The sequence below is a fragment of the Coenobita brevimanus genome, chromosome 49 (genome assembly GCF_032717465.1).
Source record: "Coenobita brevimanus isolate Jiangsu-jjx chromosome 49, ASM3271746v2, whole genome shotgun sequence".
NCBI classification, from domain to species: Eukaryota; Metazoa; Arthropoda; class Malacostraca; order Decapoda; family Coenobitidae; genus Coenobita; species Coenobita brevimanus.
This window is the reverse complement of record NC_137002.1, coordinates 16,980,078-16,991,817: the sequence shown is the minus strand read 5'-3', so window position 1 is coordinate 16,991,817 and position 11,740 is coordinate 16,980,078. Positions and strand designations below refer to the sequence as shown.

Genomic DNA, 11,740 nt, shown 5'->3' with positions numbered 1-11,740 from the left:
TGGAGAAATTCAACTGGACCCTGGGACAAGAACTGGCCAAGTACTGCATTGATGGACAAACCGAACGGGACCAGAAATTACCTGCATTGCTGATGGCATATCAGTCTGCATCCCATGAGTCTACTGGTTACACTCCTGAAGAACTAATGTTGGGCCACGAGTTACATTTACCTGTCGACTTGTTAATGGGAAGACCACCTGGTGATGAGCTGCGCACAGACACCACCGGCTATACGAAACAGCTTCAGGAAAAGTTGGTTGACGTACTTTATCAAGTGCAAGGAGCCCTCAAGTTTTCAGAAGTGATGAAGTGCAACTATGATGCCAAGGCAAGTGAGGTGAGCTTCAAGGATGGTGACCAAGTTTGGTTATACAATCCTCGGTGAAAGAAGGGACAGTCATCAAAGCTGCAAAGCCAATGGGATGGGCCTTACACTGTGTTGGACCACCTATCAGATGTAACATATCAGATTTGGGGAGGCAGGAAATCTCGCCAAAAGGTGGTACACGTGAACCATCTGTGGCAGTACCATGGGCCAGGACAGTACAGCTGGGATGTCTCCGAAGAACTGTGCTCACCCGCAGCTGAGGATATTGAGGAGGACCAATGAGCTGAAGTGCAAGAGGATGGTGACAGTTCCCCAAGAGAAGAAGCGTATCAAGAAGAGGACCAAGATATTCCTGGAGGAGTGGACTGTGTGAAGGACCAAGGACATTGTCAGAAGCAGCGTAGAAGAAGACCTGATAAGTTGAAGTATTATTTTGTGTATAGTAAGATGTTTCATTAGGATTAAGGTTTATGTTTGCACATACTGTGTAGTTTTGTCAGGACGACAAAAACTAGGGAGGTGGTAGTGTTAAGAAGAGAGATTTTCAAGTTAGGTGGCCGAGATTTTTCTCGACGTTTCCTGATGTTTACGGTAGCTAGTTCCGGTATGAATCAGTTACCAGTTTGCCTGCTGTTTGTGAGCGTAGTTATTTCGTAAGTTGTACATTTATTTTTGTGCTCTTTTTCTTTATAATTATATACTTAATTGATTGCTTCTTAAATAATGTAATTTTATGTTCGTATGGTAAATGATTTAGAGTGTTATGTAATGTAAGAAAACTCTGGCATGTTTTCATGTTTCCTAGTTGGTAACTGTTGTTTTGCTAGGGGCTGATGGAAGACCAGCAAGTTCCAGAATTGTGGAGAAGTAGATCGTTCTAGTATACTGTAATACAAGCATATATAAGGATGGATAAGAGACTACAACTTTTAGTTGGTTTTGGTTCAGTGTGAGTGTAGTGCAGTGTCAGTGCAGTGTCAGTGAAGACTGTATATTTCTGGTACTTGTGAAGACAGTGGCAAACAGTGACGTGGTATTTAAGTTTGTATATCATTGAGAAAACAGTGTTGTCAAGCATTAAGTGTAATAACTGTGAAGTGTTGTCAAGCATTAAGTGTAACTGCAATTAGTAAAGTGTGTATAGCTCCAGTGCTTGTGAGAATAGTGAAGTGAAACTGGAAAGGATTAAGTGTAACCATTTGGAAGATAAAGACAGTGAACTTTAAGAAGCCAGTGTTTTACAATGCCTCAGCTGATCTTGTGTACTGTACACCTGAAGGCTGACCACAGGAAGAACTACTCACTGGTCAACGTCCTTCCTGTACTGAACTACTGCTGTTGGAGCCTCTGGGAGTGTGGGACGGGGACTTAATGTTATTAAATGCAGAGATAAGATGTTGAAGAGAGAGGAAGAATTTTACAAAGAACTGTATGCATCAAAGAACGTAGTACCAATAACTAACTTTTCAGTTGACACAAGTGAAATACCTGACTTCACATCTCTCAAAGACCATCACTTTACTCTTCCCTACATTTACCTTTAGATTCCGTTTCTTACACACTCTCCCAAACTCATCCACCAAACCTTCCGGCTCTCCTTCGTCTTCACTCAACAACACAGTATCATCTGCAAACAACAGTACAGAGAGTTTCCAAACACTCCCCTCTCTCACCAGGGCCACTCCAACATCCACTACCCTACCTTGTACCTCATTTTTTATTACCCCATCCATGTACAGATTGAACAACCATGGAGACATGACACATTCCTGTTTCAACCCAACCTTCAAAGAGAAAAATTCACTCAGTTCACCATCCACATGCACTGCAGCCTTAGTACCATCATACATACTCTTCACAGCATTCAACAACTTCCCATCTACTCCATATATTCTTAATAGTTTCCACAATCCATGTCTATCCACCCATTCATATGCTTTCTCCAAATCCATGAAAGCTGCATACAACTTCTTTCCCTTCTCTAGAAACTTTTCCACTAAAGATCTAAGAATGAATATCTGATCTACACAACCTCTTCCCTTCCTAAAGCCTCCCTGTTCTTCTCCAACTAATTCCTCTGTTCTTTCTCTAACTCAGTCAGTAAGTATCCTACCATACACTTTTCCTATTATACTAAGAAGACAGATGCCCCTATGATTACCACACACTTCTTTTTCCCCTTTACCTTTGTACAAGGGAATAATTATACCTGACTTCCAATCCTCCAGGACTCTACCTTCCTCCCAGGCCAATCTGCACATTTTCCACATCCATTCTACTACTATCTCTCCCCCATGCTTCAGCATTTCACCACACACTCCATCAATTCCTGGGGCTTTCCCCAATTTAACTTTTTTTATTGCTTTCACAACTTCTATCTTACTGATTTCTTCCTGTCTTCTCACCTCTCTCCTTCTCCCAGCCATTCCCCAGCCACTTATACTCGCATTGCTTCCATCATCTATGTTCAACAATTCCTTAAAGTTTTCTCTCCATCTGCTCACTTCTTCTCCCTTCTCCACTAGTAATCTACCATTTTTATCTTTCACTCCCCTGCTAACTTCACTTTCACCCTGTCTTACTCTTTTCACTCTCTTTCCAGAACATTTTCTTACAGTCCCTCCACTTTACACTCAAGTTCCTTCCAAAGTCCTCCTCCACTCTCTTCTTACTCTTACTAATCTTTTCACCTCTCTCGTTCTTTCTACATTTAACTCTCTCTTCCGCCTCTCAATTTCTTCCACTCCCCATTTCTCATCCATTCATTGTATGCTTTCTTCTTTTGTGCCACAGCCTGTCTCACCTCTTCATTCCACCACGCTGTTCATTATCATCATGTTCATTATTATCCTCATCATCATCTTCATCTGCATATTCATAATTTTTATCATCATCATCATCATCATTACCTTTATCTTCATCACTGTCATCATTTTTAGATAATTATTAATATATATATATATATATATATATATATATATATATATATATATATATATATATATATCCAGGGGCAGGATCCTACTGCTACCTGGCGCATCCCTGGGTGGCTTATAGGAGAAGACCTTGTAGATATACAAGGTACCGTCTTAGACGGCACGAACTATGGGATCCCCTGTAGATATATAGGGCTCCACCGGGTATAACGAATAAGGTGGCAAAAAAAATTACATCTGACCAGAATCTACATGGCAGGGAGGTGAGAATATTTGCCACAATCCTTCCACCCAAACATGAGTTCTATTGCAAATGATTTGATGGGCGTTCCTATTGGATCATCGTCTGCTAAAGGTCCAACCGCACTGCCTCCTGTGCTTACGAGCAGTGGGCCACCGAAAGTGAGTAGGCACTGTCTTGGCAAGTTAGAGACTGGGATATTAAACAATCTGAAATCCATGAAGATCTATGCATACAATGTAAGAAGCCTCGTAGAAGATTACAAACTTGATAACTTAATGACTGAACTGAGAAACAGTAATTGGGATATTGTACGTTTGAGTGAGACTCACAGAAAAAAAAGAAAAAGTAATTCAGCTTGAAGACGGCAACCACCCATTTTACTACAAAGGAAGGCAAATGAAAGAGTTAGTGGTGTAGGATTTCTAATTAACAGAGATCTTGCAGACACCATTGTTAAATACAGCAGTGTATATGACCGAGCAACTGGTGGTAAATGGAGTCTGCAAAGAATATGTCCTGAAAGTAATACAAGTATAATATTATGCACCAACTTCTCAGAGCTCAGATGAAGAAACTGAAACATTCTATGATGACATCTCCCAGATTATGGAAGAAGAAAAGACGACCTATACTATACTCATGGGAGACTTCAATGCAAAGTTGGAAAAAAAAAAAAAATGGAGAAGCATGTATGGGAAAATTTGGAGTGGGAGAAAGGAACGAAAGGGAGAAATGCTAGTAAACTTTGCTGAATTATATAACGTGAGAATAATGAATCCATTCTTTCACAAAAGAACAGGGAGAAAGTTGACCTGGAGAAGCCCATATGGAGAAACAAAGAATGAAATCGACTTCATTATAGCCGATAAGAATAACGCGATCACTGATGTCACAGTTATCAACGAAGTAAATATCGGAAGTGACCATAGAATCGTGGGTTGCACAGCCAGATTCAATTTCAAAAGTGAAAGAAAGAAGATGAGTAACGATAAAAAGATATGTCCAATAAAAGTAAATGAAAACAAAGCAGTCATTCAGTTGGAAATAAGGAACAGATTTCAGGCTCTAAGTAATGCTGAATGTGACACTGATTAGCTGAATGACAGACTAACAAAAGTGCTAAGAAAATCAGAGGAGGTAGTAGGAAAATACAACCAAAGCCAAAAAGTATTCAGAAATGATACTCGAGCTTACGAAAAAAGAAAGGAAATGAAAAAAAAAAAAAAAATCATTCCTATCATGCTCAGAAGCTCTTCCTTGCTCAACAGACATCCCTTTCGCATCTAACATTCTTTTCACACTGTCCATCCATCCTATTCATGGTCTTACTCTCAACCTCTCACATCTGATCCAGTTATCTTTTTCACCAGTCACACTTCATCCATTCTCTCCACATGCCCAGACCATTGCAACACCCTCTGCTCAACTCAGTCAGCCATCTCCCGCATAACTACTGCTCTCCTTTGCACTTCATCATTTCCCACTCAGTCCATACGAATCACTCCACACATACTCCTCAGACACCTCATCACCATTACATTCAAACTTTTCCTTTCTGCTACATCCATATTCCATGTTTCAGCCCCATATAATGCAGTCGGTATCACTACATCCTCAAGCAGCCTTCATTTTATATCCATTCTAAGCGAATGACATCTAAACACTTTTTTTCATTCCTCCAAGCACATTTCCTAAGTCATTACACACAAAAATTTGGTATGACCATTTGTAATCCCCTCTCCCCAGTTCTGGCAAATATTTACAGGGAATATTTTGAGAAACATTTACTGACCTCCGTAAAGGAGAAAAACATAATTTGGTTCCGATACATTGATGATATCCTGTGCTTCTGGCCTAACAGTCATCCCATTGATGAATGTCTTCTGAAATTATATTCGCTGGTTCCATCAATAAAGTTTACTCATGAGGTGGAAATGGATAATGAACTGCCATTTTTTTATGCAAACGTTGTCACAGACAAAAGTGTTTTGAAGACTAAAGTATACAGAAAACCTACAAATATAATGTCGAATGTGCAATATTATTCAAACCATCACATTAATATAAAAAGATCTGTGTTCATATTGATGTACTTGAGCACATATAGAATTTCAGCTCAGAATGTTTAGATGATTAACTAAATATGATTCAAAGCATTGGAGAGAAGCTAAAATATCCACCAAGTATACTAACTCAGTGCCACAGTACAGCCAAGAAACAATTCCTTGAAGGGAAAACTAGTAAGCCAGATCGCCAGAATACTCAAAGAACCCTTGTCCTCCCCTTCTATGAAAATTTTCTTGATGTTTACATACTGAAGAAACTTAATATACAAGTAGTACTGAAATATGAGAACACAATAAAAACACACATAATTAAAAAAACCCTCATCAAGGTACATATTGTTCTATGCATCGCTTATTTTTAATCCAGGTCATCCTTTGTTCTGTGTGCCACTCCCTGCTGCAGGTGTGCAAGAGTTAAGCTGCAATATTTAACCGTGTTGTCAGGTGAATCCCTTAGGTAAAAAGTCAGGTACCTATTGTTCTAGGTATCAATTAGTTTTAATTCAGGTCATCCATTGTTCTGTGTGCCACTCCCTGCTGCTGGTGTGCATAAAAGACCTGTACCCTTGACATTTCTGTATCATTCTGAAGATGCAATATACGAAAGTACTCACTGTCGCTCCTTTCATTTCTCCTGCGGTTATTATATATATATATATATATATATATATATATATATATACATAAATATATATATACATAAATGTATATATATATATATATATATGTGCCAACGGCCATACCACGTTGAGTACACCGCTTCCCGTTCAATCAGCGAAGTTAAGCAACGTTGGGTCTGGTTAGTACTTGGATGGGTGACCGCCTGGGAACACCAGATGCTGTTGGCATCCCTACGTCAAGTGGGGTTGGTGGAGGATTAGTGCCCCTCCCTGTAAAACAATTAACTCTAAGCCCTTGGCCACCCTGTCTGGGATACATGGCGTCTGGCAATGAATGAATGATGAATATATATATATACAGTATATATATATATATATATATATATATATATATATATAAACATACGCTCTCTGCGACCCCAGTTCAGTGCCCAGCATTCTGCAGTTTTGTGTAAAAGCTTCGTCTCTTGCATGTGCCATTGAGTGAGAGCTTGGCAGGGCGACGGGAGACGAGTATTATTAGCTTATACCGTAATATACATGAAAATCCCATATCCTATCAGTACACACGAGTTTTAAGAAGAAACTTTACGTAGTCTATTGATTCTTTAACATCAAGTCATGCATTGATGCAATTCTTTTGCACAATTCGACTGTAATTAAGGATTAAATTCGAATTTTATGGCTTGCAAGGGAGTAGGGAGGGAGGGAGGAGAGGCTGGTGTGTTGGTGCCAGTTATGTAATATTTGGTTTGTAGGATGTTGCTACCAGCATTATCATAACACCCACAGCTCATTCAGTGAAAGAACATTACTTTACTGAGTGACTAGCCTCACTTTAAATCAGGAGTAATATTATTATTCATTACAATTTTTCTGCTGCAAGTAAACGTGGCACCATTTTTTTCATATGATGACGTGAGAACAGTGATACAGGATTGCCAATGTAACGCCTATGCAACTAGACCTATTTTTTGCTTCTACTTGCAGCACTAACATCTGGCAACATCATATCTAGCTACATTCTGGATATTTTTGCCATTTTTAGGTGATATTTTAAATATTTTATCGTATTTTCTAGCGATATTTTGCAGTGTTTATTATCTAACGACATTCTAGCAAGTTTTCAGGACTAAACTAGCGAGATTGATGAGGACTTGGCAACCCTGCGTCCACTGTCATTTGAACGGGAACATTTGTCGGGGATGGCGGGGAGGCACACACTTCAAATACTGTTCCCCGCGTTTTGTTGTTCACCGGGTTCAGCTTCACATGTTCATGAAACAGTATGCTACATATGTACAGCAATGAAGAATATGCAGATATCGTGTATTTTTGTTACGGGTTCTGCGATGGTAATGCCAGTGCTGCAGAGAGGAACATAGATGGAGATACCCAAGGGCGCCACGTTTACTTGCAGCAGAAAAATTGTAATAAATAATAATATTCTTCCTGACTTAAAGTGAGGCTAATCTCCCTTTAGAATAACGTTTTTTCACTGAATGAGCTGTGGGTGTTATGATAATGCTGGTAGCAACATCCTACAAACCAAATATTACATAACTGGCAACAACACACCAGCCTCTTCTCCCTCCCTCCCTACTCCCTTGCAAGCCATAAAATTCGAATTTAATCCTTAATTACAGTCGATTTGTGCAGAAGAATTGCATGAATGCATGACGATGTTAAAGAATCAATAGACTACGTAAAGTTTCTTCTTAAAACTCGTGTGTACTGATAGGATATGGGATTTTCATGTATAGTACAGTATAAGCTAATAATACTCGTCTCCCGTCGCCCTGCCAAGCTCTCACCCAATGGCACATGCAAGAGACGAAGCTTTTACACAAAACTGCAGAATGCTGGGCACTGAACTGGGGTCGCAGAGAGCATATGTTTATAGAACAAAATATACTCAAAATTACATGGTAGATCATCGGTGTAAGTTTTTGTCATACGTCGCGTTACACCGTGCATATATATATATATATATATATATATATATATATATATATATATATATATATATATATATATATCAACTTCTCAGAGCTCAGATGAAGAAATTGAAACATTCTATGATGACATTTCCCAGATTATGGAAGAAGAAATTCCCACATATAGTATACTCAGGGCAGACTTCAGTGCAAACGTTGGAAAATCAAAAAATGGAGAAACATGTATGGGAAAACTTGGAGTGGGAGAAGGAAACGAAAGAGGAGAAATGCTGGTAAACTTTGCTTAACCACTTAACCGCGGGGCATCACTTTCGTGACGCTCAGCCACAATGGATCATACCGCGGGGCACCTCTTTTGTGATTGTGTATTATTTTGAATTATCCCGGGCTCTCAAGTGGTGGCTTGTATCATCTATCAGTACTGCCAATGTCTAACACTAGTCAGCACTCCAAATCTCATCTGTACTCACATCCATTGTTGACATTTTAGCGATTTTACCCCCTTCGTGACTCCCCTCCCTACCTGCCCTCAATTACTGTGTCCTCTCACCTCCCACGCCGCGCTGCGCTACGCAAATTTCCCCCGGATTTTTCCACAGATTTCATCCATTGAAATAAGCCCTACACTGCTTCCTGTCCGATCAGTGAAGTTAAGCAACGTTGGGTCTGGTTAGTACTTGGATGGGTGACCGCCTGGGAACACCAGATGCTGTTGGCATCCCTACGTGTCAAGTGGGGTTGGTGGAGGGTTAGTGCCCCTCCCTGTAAAACAATTAACTCTAAGCCGTTGGCCACCCCGTTTGGGATACATGGCATCTGGCAATGAATGAATGAATGAAATAAGCCCTATGCCCTATACTTATACAAAATAATATATACCAAAAAAAAATCAGGTAAGTGATAGTGTTATACACCAGGAATTGGCTAATTATCACCTGACAACACCTCACATGCATTCATTCGCTACATTACCACGGTAATTTCCCCTTTGAATTATGCCTTGTAATCGATGTCTGTAATAAAAATATATATCAGAAAGGAAAGGAGAAGCCTAAGTGACATTTACATTCACCTGGAACTACCTATTTCTTTATGTATTGCCGAGATTTTCTACCTATAAAAAATTAGCATGTATGTTAGCAGCAGTCAGCCTAAGTGTCATTGTCAACCCTTCCTTCTCAGATAAGCCACGGCATTTAGTTCCTTGTCCTCTGCTGTAGTGAAACCATGTCACACTCGCGCCCTGCCATTCCTGCCGCTTCTGCGCCCATTGCAAAGGGCCCCGTGACCTCTACCCCTAAGAAAAGTAGTGAGGGAAGCAGGAAAGACCTTAGTGACTCTGCAGTGGCACATGAACTTGCAGAATTGTCCATGGTGATGATGGACAGTGATTTTGACAATTCGGGTGAATCGTGTAATGAGCCGGGTGAGGTTATCGTGCCAGAAACTGCAACAACGAGTGCTTCAGTGTCGGAAGTAGTCTCTAGCTCCAAGGGAAAGGAGCCGTTAGTGCAGCAAGGCAAGGAATTTGGGAAGCGAGTGAAAAGGCGGCGTGACCCAGCCCACTATGAGTCCCGAGTGCATTCACCTCCCCATTCCCCAAGCCCCACTTCACTCATTTCTTCCTCATCGTTGGCTGAGTTATCTCTGGAGTCTTCGTCGTCGGAGTCACCACCAGCATCAACAGTGAAGGCAGGCCATAGAGGAAGAGGTAAATCAAGGACTGTAAAAAGTAGTGTTGTTAGTAGTAGGGTAAGGGCTGCTAGTGCTGTACGGCAACCCAGGGTCAGTGCGAGTGACCTTGAACGAGATAAATCTGCCTCACAGCCAACCTCCACCACCACCACCACCACCCGCCTACACCGCCACGACAGGGAATCCTGGACGCCTTCGCGTGGATGGAAGGGTCCGATTTTGTGCCTGAAAATTTAGTATTTGATGAGAGCTCCTCAGGAGTTCAGCCTGCCTTCACTATTGACGAATATGCTGAGTGTGTGGACTACCTTTTGGCCTTCCTAGATGACGAAGTCATGCAGGACATATGTGATGAGACCAACAGGTATGAATCACAACGTGCTGCAAGTGGTACAGGTGCAGCCAAGATGCAACAGTGGTCCATGCTGGGAGTGCAGGAGCTGTATGTGTTCTTTGCCCTCATGCTTCTCATGCCACACTTCAAGAAGCATGAGTTGGAAGAATACTGGTCCATGGACCCCTTACTACCCTCACCCACCTTCAATAAGTACATGGCCAGAGATCGCTTCCGGAACATCATGGGAAACCTACACTTTGCCGACAACGATGTACCTTCCCAAACCGACCCACTCTGGAAGATCCGGGAGATTTTGAGCAGAATGAAGGATAAGTTTATGTCATTCTTCTACCCCTTTCAGAAGGTTGTCATTGACGAATCCTTGGTTTTGTTCAGAGGACGTCTTCGGTTTGTTCAGTACATTCCAAGCAAATGCCATCACTTTGGAATTAAGTTCTTTGTACTGTGCGACTGTAAGACTGGGTACATCCTTGACTTCGTCATTTATTCAGCCAGCACTGTCGATCTGGATAAAACACACCCCTTGGCTTCTCAGGCTGTGTAGTGAAAGTGCTCCTAGAAAAGTATTTTGGTGGGAATCATGTGCTGTATACAGACAACAACTATGCAGCACCGAAACTTGCCAAATACCTTTCTGAGCACGGCATTGGCTCCTGCGGCACTGTCAAAAGTAATCGTGCCCACTTCCCCAAATTCACAGAGGCAGGAACCTCGCAGCGAGGAGACGTGCACCTACGCAAGTCTGAGAAGATGCTGGTAATACGGTGGCATGACAAGAGGGTCGTGCACATGCTCACCACCGTACATAAGGGGGAGATGACAGACAGTGGGAAGGTCGACCGTAGGACAGGCGAACCTGTGATGAAACCTGATGCTGTGTTGGACTACAATATCAACATGCGGCTGGTGGACAAGTCCGACATGATGACTGGTGAGATCGACTGCCTCAGGAAGAATACTAGGTGGTACAGGAAAGTTTTTCTGCATCTCATAGATATGATGATGCTGAACGCCTTCATCCTGTACAAGATGAAGGTCAAGCCACCCAAGTCCTTCTCCCAGAGGTTGTTCGCCAGGACTTGTGTCCAGCAGCTGCTGGAAAGATATGGTAGGGTGACAGCAGCAACTCCAAGGCACCATCCAGTAACACTTCCCGACCGACTTGAGTAGAGGGCGCATATGGATCGGCACAGACTTGAGCTTATGCCTGCCACAGGGAAAAGGAAGGCTGCGATTCGCAGGTGTCAGGTGTGTGCACATACCACCCGCCGCACACCTGAGCACAAACGCACCTCTTGGCAGTGCGCTGAGTGCCAGGTTCCCCTCTGTGTTACCTGCTTCTTCGATTACCACAGCCAGAAGCAGTTCTAACAGTGCAAGTGTGGAAGCAGAATTATTTGGAAATAATGTGTAAATAATGTGTAAATAGTGTGTAAATAATGTGTAAATAATGTGTAAATAGCAAGTGAATGCAATGGATGTTCAGTACATATGACTGAAAAGTGTATTATAGTTTTATCTTACTGAAAGTGAC

The 11,740-nt window shown here is 41.6% G+C and overlaps 1 non-coding gene across 1 annotated transcript; it reads left to right on the top strand.

Moving 5' to 3' along the window:
- The first annotated feature begins 6,304 nt into the window (after positions 1-6,304).
- Positions 6,305-6,423, top strand: LOC145399559 (5S ribosomal RNA). The gene has a single exon (XR_013897313.1). It is a non-coding gene; the product is annotated as a 5S ribosomal RNA (ribosomal RNA).
- The last annotated feature ends 5,317 nt before the right edge of the window (positions 6,424-11,740 follow it).